At 47.0% G+C, this 18146-nt stretch overlaps 1 protein-coding gene across 1 annotated transcript in view; it reads right to left on the bottom strand.

Moving 5' to 3' along the window:
* Window positions 1-18146, bottom strand: part of LOC134949308 (cytochrome P450 2A5-like) — a 164682-nt gene that overhangs the window by 999 nt on the left and 145537 nt on the right. The window lies entirely within an intron of this gene.

Genomic DNA, 18146 nt, shown 5'->3' with positions numbered 1-18146 from the left:
AAGGTCTTATTTTGCTATTCTAAGCATTATGCTGTATGTATGTATGTAGGAATACCTTTATTTTATCCAGAAAGTGCATAAAGTCAAAATTAAAGTAGGCATGTGTTCTCATAATCAGAGCTGGATTTCCCACAAGGCACGTGAGGCATGTGCCTAGGGGGCGGCATCTGCTGGGGGTGGCACTAATCCCACCCCACCCCCTCAATAGTCTAGCTCACAGGTTCTCAAACCCGGTCCTCAGGACACCACACAGTGCATGTTTTGCAGGTCTCCTCACAGAATGGCAAGTGAAATTATTTACTCCACCTGTGGGCCTTTTAAAATGTGTCAGTGAGTAATTAATACAACTGTGCGCCTGCTGGGTTACCTGCAAAACATGCACTGTGTGGGGTAATGAGGACCAAGTTTGAGAACATGTGGTCTAGCTGATGTCCCACTGGGGGCTGATGGCAGCCCTGGTTAGTAATGCAGCGTCGCAGCCCTGGTTACCTGATAATGTCTGCCTCGCTGCTCTCTCCTCCTCTGCGGGCTCTGCTGTTGTCAATGTCCCCCCTGAGGATAAGTCTGTGAGCGGCGCCACCGGTGCTGGCGCTCGCTACTCTCTCCTCCTCTGCTGTCATTGTCAATTTGAATCACCACAGTGTCAGCGGCAAATTGACAGCAGAGGAGGAGAGAGCATTGAGTGCTCGTGCCAGCAACGCCGCTCACAGCCTCAAGTCAGGGGGGTAATAACAGGAGAGCCCGAAGGAGGAGAGAGCAGAGAGCACTCACAGCCTCAGCCAGGCAGGTGTGTGTGTGTGTGTGTGTGTGTGTGTGTGTGTGTGTGTGTGTGTGTGTGTGTGTGTGTGTGTGTGTGTGTGTGTGTGGAGGGGGTGGGGGGGAAGCGGCAAAAATATTGCCTGACCCTTAAATTTGGCGCTGCTCATAATCACACATCACTAACTGTAGATTTACACCTCCAGTATGCACTTTGAACACATTAAAGTGCATTGATTTTTCCTTCGGCATCTTTATACATCCAGTAGACACATTTCCTTTATTAAATAAACAGTAACACTTACAGTATAGAGTTATAAAAATATCTAATAATAAATAGGTATTGGAACATACTGTATAATGCTTTACTTTACACACGCTAAGCCGCCGCCTACTGGGAGTGAATCTTAGCATAGTAAAATTGCGAACGAAAGATTCGCAATATAGCGAAAAGACACCTCTGTGCAGTTTCTGAGTAGCTCGAGACTTACTCGGCATCTGCGATCAATTCAGTGCTTGTCGTTCCTGGTTTGACGTCATAAACACACCCAGCGTTCGCCCAGACACTCCTCCGTTTCTCCAGCCACTCCCGCGTTTTTCCCAGAAACGGTAGCGTTTTTTCGCACACACCCATAAAACGGCCAGTTTCCGCCCAGAAACACCCACTTCCTGTCAATCACATTACGATCACCAGAACGAAGAAAAAAACGTGAGTAAAAAACCTAACTGCATAGCAAATTTACTTGGCGCAGTCGCACTGTGGACATTGCGCATGCGCACTAAGCGGAAAATCGCTGCGATGCGAAAAAATTTACAGAGCGAACAACTCGGAATGACCCCCAATATATAAATATAATATTAAATAAATATCAGAACATCTTGACATACAGTAGTGGTTTTACATTTCCAACAATAGCTGCTCCTCTCTGAAGTCATCGGGTATAAATTGACTGAAATTTAGGACCACTGCGGCTGTACATTTTCATAGTGGCTGCTACTCTCTGCAGCTGCTGGTTATACACAGGCAAGGTAAGGGCTGCTTCATTTATACTTCCTTGTGTAGCCGCTGGGTGTCGGGTGCCACCGTGCTGCATGATCTGCAATGATCTTCTGCATGGCAGTCACTGGGGGTTGGAAAAGGATGCATAGCAGGGATGTGCGGTGAGGCGGTGCGGTAAGTTGTAAACTGGGCACTGGCTAGTACCAGAGCCAGGTTTACATATAATATATGAGCCTAAGGGTTCATGTGGGCATTATACAAAACTTCAGGAGTATATACAGCTGCAAGGCTGATTTTCCTCGCTGGTTCATTGTCTACAGATCCACTGTGACAGTGTTTACAATACATTAGTTACCTGTATTCTACTGTGCCAACATACATACCTTTGCTCAAATTATCCCCCTACCCAACCTCTCTGTTCTGTACAAGACCTGCTTCTCTCATCCACACGCATTACTTACTCCCACTCAGAATTACAGGACGTTTTCTGGGCTGCACCCACTGTGGAATGCACGCACAAAAGTACTCTCCTCTAGCAGGGCTGAAACTAGGATTTTCTGTACCTGGGGCAAGAAAGTAATTTGGTACCCCTCCCCCACCCCCCAAAAAAAGTTACAAAATATTCAAACTAATCCACGAAGTAGTGCAACATTATTCTCATTAAACTGCACAGTAGTACCCCTCATTAACATTACACTGCCCCTGGGGGAGACTCAGGTCAGGCAGAGAGATGGAGGTGAGGGAGGGAAAGAGAGAGCGGTGAGGGAGAGAGATAGCTAGAGAAGAGGGAGAGAGATGGGAGAGAGGAGAGGGGTGAGTGAGAGATGGGAGAGAGAGAGTGTAAGTGAGAGAGAGAGAGAGAGAGAGAGAGAGAGATGGGGGGGTAAGGAAAGATGGGGAGAGAGAGATAGGGGTGACATGCACAAATGTCAGTGCAGTGTGAATTTTACCCGTATCAAAGTACCAGACGGCCACACACACACACACATATATAAAATCTTGAAAAAAAGAACAGTGGGACTCTGAGTCTGGAAATAGCTTGTATTATAATATATGATATAGAATATTAGCTGTTTACGCTACCTAAAGGCACCAGAGCAGGCTTATTTGATCAGTGGAGTGCCTATTCACTATATATACCTATATATAACTAAATATATTTATCATTGTGGAATGGCAGCACTTGGAAGTCTGTAACACTTTTTAAAAGATACATTTATTTCTCCTTGTCCTTCCTACAATTTGGGAATTAACCTGTCATAGGTAGAGGAGCAACAAATACATTTTTAAAAAAGTATTACAGACACCGAGCACTGGCATTCCACAATGCTATATTGGGGTTGATATTACTTGGAGGCAAACCTGCCATCAGGGGGGTGTTTCAGGCACAGCTGTCCCGGGCCCTGCCTTTCTAACAGAGAGGAGAGGGCCCAGGCCACTCATGCCGCCGTCCACCTGACGCGATGCTCCGCCCTCTCTCATGACCAAGTTCTGGCATAGAATGGATAGAGGATGCTGCAAGCTTCTATTGTAAATATCCCTCCAAAAATGGCTGCCGCATCAGAGTAGACAGTTATTAAAGATACTAGAGGAGGCTCCCCTAGTATCTTTGATAAATGTCTACTCTGAGGCGGCGGCCATTTTGGCAGGGACTTTTCAATAGATACTTGCAGCGGGGCAGGGCTACATGGGACTAGGCTGATACCACATCTGCTACAGCCAGCCTGTGATAGGTAAGAGTGAGTGGGAGAGAGAAAGTGTGTGTGTGTGTGTGTGTGTGTGTGTGTGTGTGTGTGTGTGTGTGTGTGTGTGTGTGTGTGTGTGTGTGTACTTTTATGTTATATATATATATATATATATACACTGCTCAAAAAAATAAAGGGAACACTTAAACAACACAATGTAACTCCAAGTCAATCACACTTCTGTGAAATCAAACTATCCACTTAGGAAGCAACACTAATTGACAATCAATTTCACATGCTGTTGTGCAAATGGAATAGACAACAGGTGGAAATTATAGGCAATTAGCAAGACACCCCCAATAAAGGAGTTGTTCTGCAGGTGGTGACCACAGACCACTTCTCAGCTCCTATGCTTTCTGGCTGATGTTTTGGTCACTTTTGAAAGCTGGCGGTGCTTTCACTCTAGTGGTAGCATGAGACGGAGTCTACAACCCACACAAGTGGCTCAGGTAGTGCAACTCATCCAGGATGGCACATCAATGTGAGCTGTGGCAAGAAGGTTTGCTGTGTCTGTCAGCGTAGTGTCCAGAGCATGGAGGCGCTACCAAGAGACAGGCCAGTACATCAGGAGACGTGGAGGAGGCCGTAGGAGGGCAACAACCCAGCAGCAGGACCGCTACCTCCGCCTTTGTGCAAGGAGTAACAGGAGGAGCACTGCCAGAGCCCTGCAAAATGACCTCCAGCAAGCCACAAATGTGCATGTGTCTACTCAAACGATCAGAAACAGACTCCATGAGGGTGGTATGAGGGCACGACGTCCACAGGTGGGGGATGTGCTTACAGCCCAACACCGTGCAGGACGTTTGGCATTTGCCAGAGAACACCAAGATTGGCAAATTCGCCACTGGCGCACTGTGCTCTTCACAGATGAAAGCAGGTTCTCACTGAGCACATGTGACAGACGTGACAGAGTCTGGAGACGCCAAGGAGAACATTCTGCTGCCTGCAACATCCTCCAGCATGACCGGTTTGGCAGTGGGTCAGTAATGGTGTGGGGTGGCATTTCTTTGGGGGGCCGCACAGCCCTCCATGTGCTCGCCAGAGGTAGCCTGACTGCCATTAGGTACCGAGTTGAGATAATCAGACCCCTTGTGAGATCATATGCTGGTAAGGTTGGCCCTGGGTTCCTCCTAATGCAAGACAATGCTAGACCTCATGTGGCTGGAGTGTGTCAGCAGTTCCTGCAAGACGAAGGCATTGATGCTATGGACTGGCCCGCCTGTTCCCCAGACCTGAATCCAATTGAGCACATCTGGGACATCATGTCTCGCTCCATCCACCGACGCCACGTTGCACCACAGACTGTCCAGGAGTTGGCGGATGCTTTAGTCCAGGTCTGGGAGGAGAGCCCTCAGGAGACCGCCACCTCATCAGGAGCATGCCCAGGCATTGTAGGGAGGTCATACAGGCACGTGGAGGCCACACACACTACTTAGCCTCATTTTGACTTGTTTTAAGGACATTACATCAAAGTTGGATCAGCCTCTAGTGTGTTTTTCCACTTTAATTTTGAGTGTGTCTCCAAATCCAGACCTCCATGGGTTAATAAATTTGATTTCCATTGATAATTTTTGTGTGATTTTGTTGTCAGCACATTCAACTATGTAAAGAACAAAGTATTTCATAAGAATATTTAATTCACTCAGATCTAGGATGTGTTATTTTAGTGTTACCTTTATTTTTTTGAGCAGTGTATATGTATATATATATATATATATATATATATATATATAGAACAAATGTCCGGCACTCACGCTTTTAGTAGAATCAACGAATCCTGGTGCCTAACCTCTCTGGATGAGCATGTAGAAATGTATATATATATATTTTTTTTTGTTATTGCTTGGGGGGGGGGTGGCGCCCTACCTATTTTGTGAGTCCCGGGCTCCAGAATTTCTGATGGTAGCCCTGCTTGGAGGTCACCAGAACAATTTTTTGCCTGTATTGCCCGCAGCAATGCCCCATCTTACTTGAAACTCTTCATCCCACATGTCACTGACTAATTGGCAAAGCAGCAAGGAGCAGCCAAAGTTGGAACGGAGCAACTGTCCCCTCTCATAATCCTGGATCTCAGCTGTATGATGAGAACCTTTCCTCTGCACTGGCTGCACTCACGCTGCCTGCTCTGCATCAGGATCCTTCAGCTGCATCCAACTGGGGGAAGGGTGAGCCGCACACTGATCACGCCAGTACCCCTTGATGGCAGCCCTGGCGGCGGGACTTCGAGGATGCAGTGTTCTCACAAGAAGACATGGCTCCTGAGTCTCCTTCCGGCGCCCGGGTCACGTGACCCCTTTGGGCTGAAACACACACGCCGGCATTTGCCGGCTGGGAAAAAGCCGGACGGCTTTTTCCCGTGCCGTTATTGTAATTAACAGTGTGAAGGGTAGGGTCCTTTCACACTGCATGGCCCCGGCCCGGCTGCCGGGTTGCAGTTGGATATATCCACTGGAAGGTCCGGCTGCCAGGCCGGGACCGTGCCGTCTTTGCAGGCAGTGAACCGTGTGTGTGAAGGGGAGCTTTCACACACAACGGTTTTATTTCAAGCTGTGTCTAATGCTGCGCATGTGCACAGCATTACACACGGCTCAAAGCCGGTGTGTGATAGACCCTCCCGGATGGCAAAAAGCCGGACAAAGTTTGCCCGGCTTTTTGCCATCTGGGAGAAACCGGCACATGTGTTACATCCCTTATCCTCCCCTAGTTGTGGCCATGATGAGAGCTTGTTATAATTTTTGCAACAGTAACAACTGCACTGATACATTTTTAACTGTGTGTAAGCAATTTAGACTAGTATAACACAGTGTTAAAACTAGTGATGAGCGGGTTCGGTTCCTCGGGATCCGAACTCCCCCGAACTTCACCCATTTTACACGGTTCCGAGGCAGACTCGAATCTTCCCGCCATGCTCGGTTAACCCGAGCGCGCCCGAACGTCATCATCCCGCTGTCGCATTCTCGCGAGATTCATATTCTATATAAGGAGCCGCGCATCGCCGCCATTTTCACTTGTGCATTGGAGATGATAGCGAGAGGACGTGGCTGCGTTCTCTCAGTTTCTGTGTTCAGTGTGCTGCAAATATCTGTGCTCAGTGTGCTTGCAAATATCTGTGCTCAGTGTGCTGCAAATATCTGTGCTCAGTGTGCTTGCAAATATCTGTGCTCAGTGTGCTGAAAATATTTTCGTTCTCTGCCTGAAAAACGCTCCATATCTGTGCTGCATTGTAGTATATAGTAGGAGGACAGTGCAGAATTTTGCTGTGACCACCAGTATATATATAGCAGTATGGTACAGTAGTCCATTGCTCTACCTCTGTGTCGTCAAGTATACTATGCATCCATACCTGTGCTGCATTTTAGTTGTGCGCAATATATAGTAGGAGGACAGTGCAGAATTTTGCTGTGACCACCAGTATATATATAGCAGTACGGTACAGTAGTCCATTGCTCTACCTCTGTGTCGTCAAGTATACTATGCATCCATACCTGTACTGCATTTTAGTTGTGTGCAGTATATAGTAGGAGGACAGTGCAGAATTTTGCAGACCACCAGTATATATATAGCAGTACGGTACAGTAGTCCATTGCTCTACCTCTGTGTCGTCAAGTATACTATGCATCTATACCTGTGCTGCATTTTAGTTGTGCGCAGTATATAGTAGGAGGACAGTGCAGAATTTTGCTGACCACCAGTATATATATAGCAGTATGGTACAGTAGTACACTGCTCTACCTCTGAGTCATCAAGTACACTATGCATCCATACCTGTGCTGTATTTTAGTTGTGCGCAGTATATGGTAGGAGGACAGTGCAGAATTTGCAGTGACCACCAGTATATATATAGCAGTACGGTACAGTAGTCCATTGCTCTACCTCTGTGTCGTCAAGTATACTATGCATCCATACATGTGCTGCATTTTAGTTGTGCGCAGTATATAGTAGGAGGACAGTGCAGAATTTTGCTGTGACCACCAGTATATATATAGCAGTACGGTACAGTAGTCCACTGCTCTACCTCTGTGTCATCAAGTATACTATGCATCCATACCTGTGCTGCATTTTAGTTGTGCGCAGTATATAGTAGGAGGACAGTGCAGAATTTTGCTGTGACCACCAGTATATATATAGCAGTACGGTACAGTAGTCCACTGCTCTACCTCTGTGTCGTCAAGTATACTACAAAAGTTCAGTAAAATGACCCAAAAATCAAAATTAAAAGTGTCTAATGAGAAGCGTAAGCTTGCCAATATGCCATTTACGACACGGAGTGGCTAGGAACGGCCAGAGGCCCTGGCCAATGTTCATGGCTAGTGGTTCAGATTCACATGAGGATGGAAGCACTCATCCTCTCGCTAGAAAACTGCAGTGCCACTTCTAGATGGGCAAGGTGTTTGTGTCGGCCACTTGGGTCGCTTAGCTTAGTCACACAGCTACCTCATTGCACCTCTTTTTTTCTTTGCATCATGTGCTGTTTGGGGACTATTTTTTAAATCTGCCATCCTGTCTGACACTGCAGTGCCACTCCTAGATGGGCCAGGTGTTTGTGTTGGCCACTTGGGTCGCTTAGCTTAGCCATCCAGCGACCTTGGTGCACCTCTTTTTTTCTTTGCATCATGTGCTGTTTGGGGACTATTTTTTAAATCTGCCATCCTGTCTGTCACTGCAGTGCCACTCCTAGATGGGCCAGCTGTTTGTGTCGGCCACTTGGGTTGCTTAGCTTAGCCATCCAGCGACCTCGGTTCAAATTTTAGGACTAAAAATAATATTGTGAGGTATGAGGTGTTCAGAATAGACTGGAAATGAGTGGAAATTATGGTTATTGAGGTTAATAATACTATGGGATCAAAATGACCCCCAAATTCTATGATTTAAGCTGTTTTTGAGGGGTTTTTTGTAAAAAAACACCCGAAAACAAAAACACACCCGAATCCGACAAAAAAATTTCAGATAGGTTTTGCCAAAACGCGTCCGAATCCAAAACACGGCCGTGGAACCGAATCCAAAACCAAAACACAAAACCCGAAAAATTTCCGGTGCACATCACTATTTAAAACTCAGTGTTAAATGTATTATTGCAGTTGTTACTGTTGCAAAAATTATAACGAGCTCTATGCAGAGCAGCTGCCTTGTATGAGCAATAGTCTGCTATAGTTATTTCCACAGCTGACACGTAGCAATTGATTATTCACCACAGTGGTCCCTGTTATCCAACTATGGAAGTAATTCTGACCCTTTCGTACGCTGCAATTTTTTGCAGCCATGTGAACGGGTCACAGCTGTGCATGAGCGCAGGCGGCAGGCGTGTCATTGCCAGGCGACGTCCGTCGCCAGGCAGTGACAATAACAGTGAGGGAAGCCATCGCAGCGGAGCCCGCAAGAAGATTGACAGCATTGAGGCGGATCTGAGTGTCAACTGACCGTTTTCTGGGATTGGTGAGGGAAACACAGGTGTGTCGAGGCATTTGCAGGGCGGGTGTCTGATGTCAATTCCGGGACCTGACAGGCTGAAGAGATCGCAGTGGCTGAGTAAGTACAGAGCTACTCAGAAACAACACAAAACTTTTTTGCCCCGCTCCCCGGCACATGCGTTCGAACACTTGCTAAGCTACAATACACTCCCCCATAAGTGGCATCTATCTGATTGCACGGGCTGCAAAAAGTTGCAGCATCCAGCTGGCATGCAATAATTGATTATTAAATATAATAGTCACTGTTACACAATCTCTTTCTAGGTGATCAGTATGCAGCTTGATTTCATGATATTTAACTCCCTCTCTAATCTCTGATAACTCTCCCAGGTCTGAGGATTTTAGGTGTTCATTATGGACTGACAACCACACAAGCTTTTAACCCTACGTCAGGTGCATCTCTGGGACTTCTGTGTGCAGGCGCAGTGTGCCTGACACTGCTGACAGGCGCCTGTTAGAAAATCGTCATTAGCACCTAATTAACTCAATTCTAATGCTCTTAGGACCTAATTCAGACCTGATCGCTAGCAGGTGATTTTTGTACTGCTGCGATCAGATAGTCGCTGCCTACAGGGGGAGGGTAATTTAGCTGTGCAAGTGTGCGAACACATGTGTAGCAGAGCTATACAAACAGATCTTGTGCAGTCTCAGCTCAACCCAGGACTTACTCAGCTACTGCAGTCACTTCAGCCTGTCCAAGAGCAGAATTGACCCTCCCTGCAAACGCTTAGGCATGACTGCGTTTTTCCAACCACTCCCCGAAAACGGTCATTACCAGTTGCCTGTGCAAATGGATTCTTCGCACAAACCTATAGCTGAAAAGCGAACCACTTTGTACCTGTGTGACGCGCTTGTGCAATGTGGTGCATATGCATGCGCAGTTTAGACCTGATTGCCCACTGTACGAAAACGCAGCCTAGCAATCAGGTCTTAATTATGGCCTTAAAGTGATCAGTGACCTTCATTAGGACGTACAAAGAGAGAAATCGTAGGTTTCATGGGCCATTTCAGCAGAAAATCTGAAGCAAAAAAGAGAAAACACAAACATAAGTATAAGTGTGGGTGCAGTGTTCCTGAGAGGCCACCCTGGACAAACCTACATATTTCCGCAAAATATCCACAACTTTTGTAATTTTCATTCTGGCCAGGAGGGTCACTACTGCACTCCACGCAGGTGGCGGGAAAACTGACTAGGGGGGTTTCGAACAGCACCTAGATATAGGAAGGTACTAGGAGGGACAGGCCCCTGCACCCCCTTAGGGAGGAGAGGGGAGCAAGAACAGCTTTGGGGCGCCTGCCAGGCCAGGTGCGCCCAGGGCCGTCTTTTCGTCGGGGCTCAATGGGCTCTTGACCAAGGGCCCCATGGGTAAAATGGCCCTAAGCTGATAGCTGAGGGTCCCCTCTTTCCAGCGGTACCAGATTTTTGAAAATTGGCCTCTTCTACAGTTTAGTGTTCTCCTTCCTGCCCCATCTGTGCAGCAGTGACGTGCAGTGAAGTCAGTGGCCGGGGAGGCACTGCCTGATTCACGCCAACCCCCAACCCCCCCTCGGTCCTCGGTGTGGTGTTCCCCTGCGATCACATTAAACACCCACCAAACCAGTCAGCCCAGGGATGGAATTTCTCTGAAAGTGGGAACCCCCAGCCCACCTATCACCTCCATTCCTGCTCGCCGCCGGACGCCATCCCGGGACTCCGGTGGGAATGGAGGTGATTGTAAGTATGAATTTGTTTTTCTGCACTTGCACTTGTTATCCTGATGATGGGGTATCATTCCCCGAAACGTTGATGTGTTTGCACTGATGTGTGTGCACTAAAGTATCTCACCGTATTACATGCCTTGGAGTGCCACCTCGTTTTTTGCATATGTGAAGGGGGTCGCTACACCTCAGGAGGGCAGACAAGCTAGGTTACAGATTGGGGTGAAGGCTGCCCCATTGGTGTGCTGGGTTTGTATCGTTATATAGTGTATAGTGCAGAGCTGGCCAAACCAGTCCTCGAGATCTACCAACAGTTCACATTTTCCAGATCACCTAGCTGGTGCACAGGTGTAGTCATTACTAATTAAGATGTGCTGCATTCATTCCTAACTGACTATTCTACAGGTCTCCAGGAATCCTGGAAAACATGAACTGTTGGTAGATCTTGAGGACCGGTTTGGCCAGCCCTGGTATAGTGTATCCAACCAGAGTCAAAGTGTGCTGGGACTTCTAGTTCCACAGCCAGCTGCAGTGTGACATAAAGTGGGACAGGTATAATTCCCATCTGAGAATGGCCAGTAACTCGCATCTCCTAGTACAGATTGGTAAGTGCAGGACAACCCCTAATGTAGCTGACATCTGGTCACTCCCCTGAGGCTCGTGGTACAAGAGTGGTCTGCAGCGGTGCATTAGCTGACATGCCTGTTTGGATCCGAGCACTGGGCTGCGGGGAGAGACCCTTCACTTTAATATGACAATACTATCAGCCGCATGCTGGAAAGTTAAGATACAGGCAGACAGAGAAAACAAACTATTTGCTCAATGATGTTATGTATAATCCAGTAGCCGTCTCAGAAAAAAAATAACTGGTTTATAAAACAACAATTAAATAAACTTAAGAAAAGGCTGTGCTTGAAGAAAAGCTGCACTCCGATAGTTCCAGCAGTGTTAAAAAGACCAGACAAAAACAAAACAGATATAACCTTTAATACATAGAACATAATAAATCACAATGTTTCACTTGAAGCCAGATACTACAGGAGAAACATTGTATCAGTAAATACATCATGCTGGAAAGTGCAGTGATTCTTTCACACAGCCCCCTAGATAACACACACTCACTATATTATTTTTATTACCAGTTATTTTATATAGCGCACACATATTCTGCAGCGCTTTACACACACACACACACACACACACACACACACACACACACATATAAATAACATTAATACACCCCCATTCAAAGATAATATTAGTAGACACCCTGCTACCCACAATAATACTGTATATTACCACGACACATAGCATTAACACATCTACATACTGTACCACAGTAACTCTTCTAGAGAACATTAATAGTACTCCCCACATCACACTACTCCCTCCTAGCAAACATAAATACACCCCCACAGCATAATACCCCATCCTAGAGACAGTTCAGTACACCCCACACCACAACACAACATCCCCTCTAGTTAACATTAATACACTGCCTCCACGGATACTTAACCTTTAAATGAGATCTCAGGTCAGTAGGCAGGTGTTAGAGGAGAAGGAAGGGGAAAGGTTTTGGGACAGAAGGGAGCCAGAGTACATCCTCACACTGCAGTCAACTGAGAGAGGGAAAAAGCAGCAACCACCAATCAGCAATGTATCAGATGACAGGCCAGCCCAAAAAAAAAACCAGCCAGCTCCTCACCCCATACTACAAGACACACACACACACACACACACACACACACACACACACACACACACACACACACACACACACACACACACACACACACCTCTCCTTCCTCCACCCACAACTCGTACTGTGCTTCCCCAGTACTATAGTGTACTTACAAACATGGCTGTCTTCTTTCTGCTGTCTCGGCTCCTCTGAGGCATCCTCGCTTCACCATCTGCCAGCGGCCGGATGCAGAGCTGCCTGGACTGTGGAGAACATTGCAGGGGACATCTGCGCCGGCCCTTTTTAGGAGGAAGAGCAGCAGGCACTGGAAGGCGATCCTCAGGATTTTACTATGCAAGATGTCTTCACCCATGCTGAATGCAAGGCCAGTATTGGCAGCATACAGCGCCCTCTAGTGGTCGGCCCTGACTGAGGCACTAATACTAGTGCCGCTTCTAATACTTTTTTCAATGGGCTTTTACAGCCCGGAGCTTGGCCCCGCCCCCACTTCAGCTCCTTCAATATTGTCAGTGGGAGGCAGTGCTCTTTCTGCCTCCCAAACATATTTGTCTGCACTTGCACAGCAAAATGATTAGAATAATACAAAACAGATATTAATGACACAGAATATGTGTTAAAAATATCTTCTTTGTATTTTTTAATCATTAATGACAGGGGAGGCACTGCCTCCCCTGCCTCCCCTGACTGCACGTCCCTGCTGTGCAGTAAAGGAGTAATTAGCAGAAATTATTTCTCCAGGTCCTACATGCTGAGCGAAAGAGAGCACCCCCCTACTGCCCGCGGGACATCAAAGCTGCTGCTGATAGCACCCCCCATCCCTTCCGCTGATGGGTGGGTAGGGGGCCCAGTGCATTGCTGTGCCCAGGGGCCTACACTGCTGTTAAGACGGCTCTGGGTGCGCCTGACTGAGGGTTAATTAACATTTGTATTTATTCAGAATATTGAAACATTATAGCAATTTAAGACAGTTTTTTTTTCGCAGTGGACATGCTGACACCTAGGTGTATTATAGCATGCCAGCTGGAGAAATAAATGTAGTAAACCATATAAAGTACCAGTCACCCAGAAAGTAGTTGGGTAACAGTGACTACTGTGGTGAATTATCAATTGCTACGTGTAAGCTGTGGAAATAACTATAACACTACTGCTCATACACAGCAGCTGCTTTGCTGAGAACTCGTTATCATTTTTACAACACTACCAACTGCACAGATACATTTAACACTGTGTGTTAGCAATTTAGGGGTATATGCAATTGCGGTCCAATTGCCGAAAATGTGGAAAACGGGTCATTTTCGACACCTGTCGAATTTGATTCGACAATGCAATACAGTACTTTTCAACAAAAAAACTGCCGTTTCATTTTTGACTTTTAGCAATTCGACTTTTTTTCAATTCGACATGTCTGCAATGTTAAAATGCGGCTTTTCAACAAAAGTATATTCAATTGAAGAATGTCGATTCGACAACAGTGCTTTTCGACAGTCATTTCGTCAATTTCATTCCTCCTCATTTTCCTGTCGTGATCTAATAAAACATTTTAAAAAATATGATTTTTTTTGTGCTTTTTTATTGCTAATAGCATATCTATTTATATTAGAAGGGATTATCTACTTGGTTTGTCCTTAGTAGCCACAAGTATTATTTAATCAATTTTTTAAAAGAATATATATTTTTTTTATTAACTACAATATATATGGAGAGATCAGTGCATGTTTTTTGGTTGGAAGGGGTGTGCAAGTGTTAAAATTCCTGAAAAAAAAAAGCGTGGGGTCCCCCCTCCTAAGCATAACCAGCCTCTGGTTCTTTGAGCCGGTCCTGGTTGTAAAAATCCGGTGAAAAAAATGACAGGGGTTCCCCCGTATTTTAACAACCAGCACCGGGCTCTGCGTCCGGCCCTGGTGCAAAAACTATGGGGGGACAAAAGATATAGGGGTCCCCCGTATTTTTCACACCAGCACCGGGCTCCACTAGCCAGAGAGATAATGCCACAGCCGGGGGATACTTTTATATAGGTCCCTGCGGCCATGGCATTAAATCCCCAACTAGTCACCCCTGGCTGAAGTACCCTGGAGGAGTGGGGACCCCTTAAATCAAGGGGTCCCCCTCCAGCCACCCAAGGGCCAGGGGTGAAGCCCGAGGCTGTCCCCCCCATCCAAGGGTGGCGGAGGGGGGGCTGATAGCCATGTGTCATAAAAAGAATATTGTTTTTTGTGGCAGAACTACAAGTCCCAGCAAGCCTCCCCCGAAAGCTGGTACTTGGAGAACCACAAGTACCAGCATGCGGGGGGAAACGGGCCCACTGGTACCTGTAGTTCTACTACAAAAATAATACCCAAATAAAAACAATACACACACACCGTGACAGTATAACTTTATTACATACATGCACACCAACATACATACATATCTACCTATGTTGACACGAAGAGTCGGTCCCCTTCTCCACGCAGAATCCACGGGGTTCCTGTAAATAAAATTATACTCACAACAATCCAGTGTAGATCGGTCCTCTTCTTGTTTGTAATCCACGTACTCGGCAAAATAAAAAAACGGAAAACACGGACCACGCACTGAAAGGGGTCCCATGTTTCCCCGACTGGCAGGACCCCCCGTGACTGCTGTCAAAGAGGGTCCCTTCAGCCAATCAGGGAGCGCCACGTCATGGCACTCTCCTGATTGGCTGTGCGCGCCTGAGCTGTCAATCAGGCGGCGCACTCGAGATACACTGTAGCTCATAGGCGCTCCATTGTATCCAATAGTGGGAACTTTGCGGTCAGTGGTAGACCGCGTGGTTATGTGGGGTTACTCTTGTGGTCTACCGCTGACCGCAAAGTTCCCACCATTGGGTACAATGGAGCGCCTATGCGCTACAGTGTATCTCGAGTGCGCTGCCTGATTGACAGCTCAAGCGCACACAGCCAATCAGGTGAGTGCCATGACATGGCGCTCCCTGATTGGCTGAAGGGACCCTCTTTGACATCAGTCACGGGGGGTCACACCAGTCGGGGAAAGGGGTCCCATGTGTAAACATGGGACCCCTTTCAGTGCATGGTCCGTGTTTTCCGTTTTTTTATTTTGCCAAGTACGTGGATTACAAACAAGAAGAGGACTGATCTACACTGGATTGTTGTGAGTATAATTTTATTTACAGGTACCCAATGGATTCTACGTGGAGAAGGGTACCGACTCTTTGTGTCAACATAGGTAAGTATGTATGTATGTTGGTGTGCATGTATGTAATAAAGTTATACTGTCACGGTGTGTGTGTATTGTTTTTATTTGGGTATTTTTTTTGTAGTAGAACTACAGGTACCAGCGGGCCCATTCCCCCCCCCCGCATGCTGGTACTTGTGGTTCTCCAAGTACCAGCTTTCAGGGGAGGCTTGCTGGGACTTGTAGTTCTGCTACAAAAAACAATATTCTTTTTTTTTACACAAGGCTATCAGCCCCCCATCCGCCGCCCTTGGATGGGGGGGACAGTCTCGGGCTTCACCCCTAGCCCTTGGGTGGCTGGTGGGGGGGACCCCTTGATTTAAGGGGTCCCCACTCCTCCAGGGTACCCCGGACAGGGGTGACTAGTTGGGGATTTAATGCCACTGCCGCAGGGACCTATATAAAACTCTCTGGCTAGTGGAGCCCAGTGCTGGTGTGAAAAATACGGGGGACCCCTACGTCCTTTTCCCCCCGTATTTTTTGCACCAGCACTGGACACAGAGCCCGGTGCTGGTTGTTAAAATACGGGGGAACCCCTGTCATTTTTTCCCCGTATTTTTACAACCAGGACCGGCTCAAAGAGCCCGAGGCTGGTTATGCTTAGGAGGGGGGACCCCACACAATTTTTTTCACAATTTTTTGAACACTTTTGTGCCATCCATGAAGTCAAATCCAGGCCGCCCACTGTTCGTCAATTGGTCCGTTTTTCGACAGCGGGACTGTCGAATCCTTTTTTTATTGAATATGTTGAATTCGGGTCCCGGCGGGAGGGTTTCGACTGTCGAATTGTATCGAATTCAAAAATGGTCGAATTTACCGCAATTGCATATAACCCTAGTATAACACAGTGTTATCTATTTATTGCAGTTGCTTTACTAAAGGGGGTACACACCGAGCGGGATCCGATCTCTAGGTCGACAGTAACTAGGTCGACAGTGTCTAGGTCGACCACTATTGGTCGACAGTAACTAGGTCGACAGGGTTTGTGGGTCGACAGGGTCTCTAGGTCGACATGTTCTAGGTCGACAGGTCAAAAGGTCGACATGAGTTTTTCACAGTTTTTTTCTTTTTCTGAACCTTTTCATACTTAATGATCCACATGGACTACGATTGGAATGCTAATCTGCACCTTGCCCGAAGCATGGCGAGCAAAGCGAGCCATGCGAGGGGACACAGTGCACTAATTGGGGTTCCCGGTCACTCTACTAAGAAAACGACACCAAAAAAACATAAAAAACTCATGTTGACCTTTTGACCTGTCGACCTATAGACCCTGTCAACCTAGTTACTGTCGACCAATAATGGTCGACCTAGACACTGTCAACCTAGTTACTATCTACATTCCATACCATACCCACACCGAGTGATGTTCTCTTAATTTAAAAGCAATCTGACTAGATTGCTTAGAAATTAAGAACACATCGCTCCGTGTGTAGGGGTGCCAGCGACAGCGATGCGCAGCCCCGCGTGTCACTATAGCCGGCTCTAGATTTGGTATGCATGCATGCCATATCTAGTAGATCACTCATTTCACCGCTGGGTGAAATGAGCTGTCCCCCCGTCACCCCCTCTTGCTCAGCACACATCGCGCTGTGCTGAGCGGGGAGGGGAGAGATGTGTGCTGAGCGGTCTGTGATAGATCGCTCAGCACACATCTCTGGGAGAAATCTGCCATATGTATCCCCCTTTACCACTTGCCTGGCATGGTCGCATCAGATGTGACCATGCTTGCAAATGCTCTATTTGACCTGGTCGCACAGGATGCGACCAGTCAGATAGAGAGTGTTAGCAGTGGCAGGGAAAGGAAACTTCCCTCCGCTACTGCTGTCAGAGGGACCGGAAGGTCCCTCTGCCTCACTGCACTCTCCCCCTGTGTCTGCCGTGCTGCCGATCACTGCTGATCAGTCAGCACGGCAGGATCCCCCCACCCCCCTCCAGTGGCTGCAGACAATAGCAGCCGCTGGAGAGTGTAAATAAACCCTCCCTAGCTGCCCCCAGACCCCCCCTGCATACCTCGAGGCTGTCCCAGCTTTCAAAATTAAAGCCGCAATGGTCACGATGATCCCGATGATCCGATGGTCGCGATGTTCCCGATCGATGTTTCGATGTTTTGGGGGGGGGTTACAAATTAAAAAAAAAATGTTTTCTTTTTTTAACTAAAATCATTTGGGATAGGGTTAAATTCATGTTCTTCACCCAATTCACTCGTAAAAAACCCCAACAATTTAGGAGCGGTTTTTGGCGAAATAAATTGTCAGTTAAGTGGTTAATGCCCTTACTTATCAATGAGTGATAAATTTCACTGAGTGATAAATTGCACCAGCCAATCAGCTCCCAACTGTCATTTTTCAAACACAGCCTGTGACATGGAAGTTAGGGCTAATTGGCTGGTGCAATTTATCACTCACAGTGAAATTTATCACTCATTGATAAATAAGGGCATATCCAGGGCCGGTGCCACCATTAGGCAGCTTTAGGCAGCAGCCTATGGGCGCCTGCCACTGGAGGGCGGCACGCTTCCACTAAACTTACTTTTTTTTTTAATCAACTGCCCCTGGAGG

Source organism: Pseudophryne corroboree, chromosome 8 (assembly GCF_028390025.1).
Source record: "Pseudophryne corroboree isolate aPseCor3 chromosome 8, aPseCor3.hap2, whole genome shotgun sequence".
Taxonomy (NCBI): domain Eukaryota; kingdom Metazoa; phylum Chordata; class Amphibia; order Anura; family Myobatrachidae; genus Pseudophryne; species Pseudophryne corroboree.
Note: the sequence above shows the minus strand (reverse complement) of the source record. Positions and strands in the feature narration are given on the sequence as shown.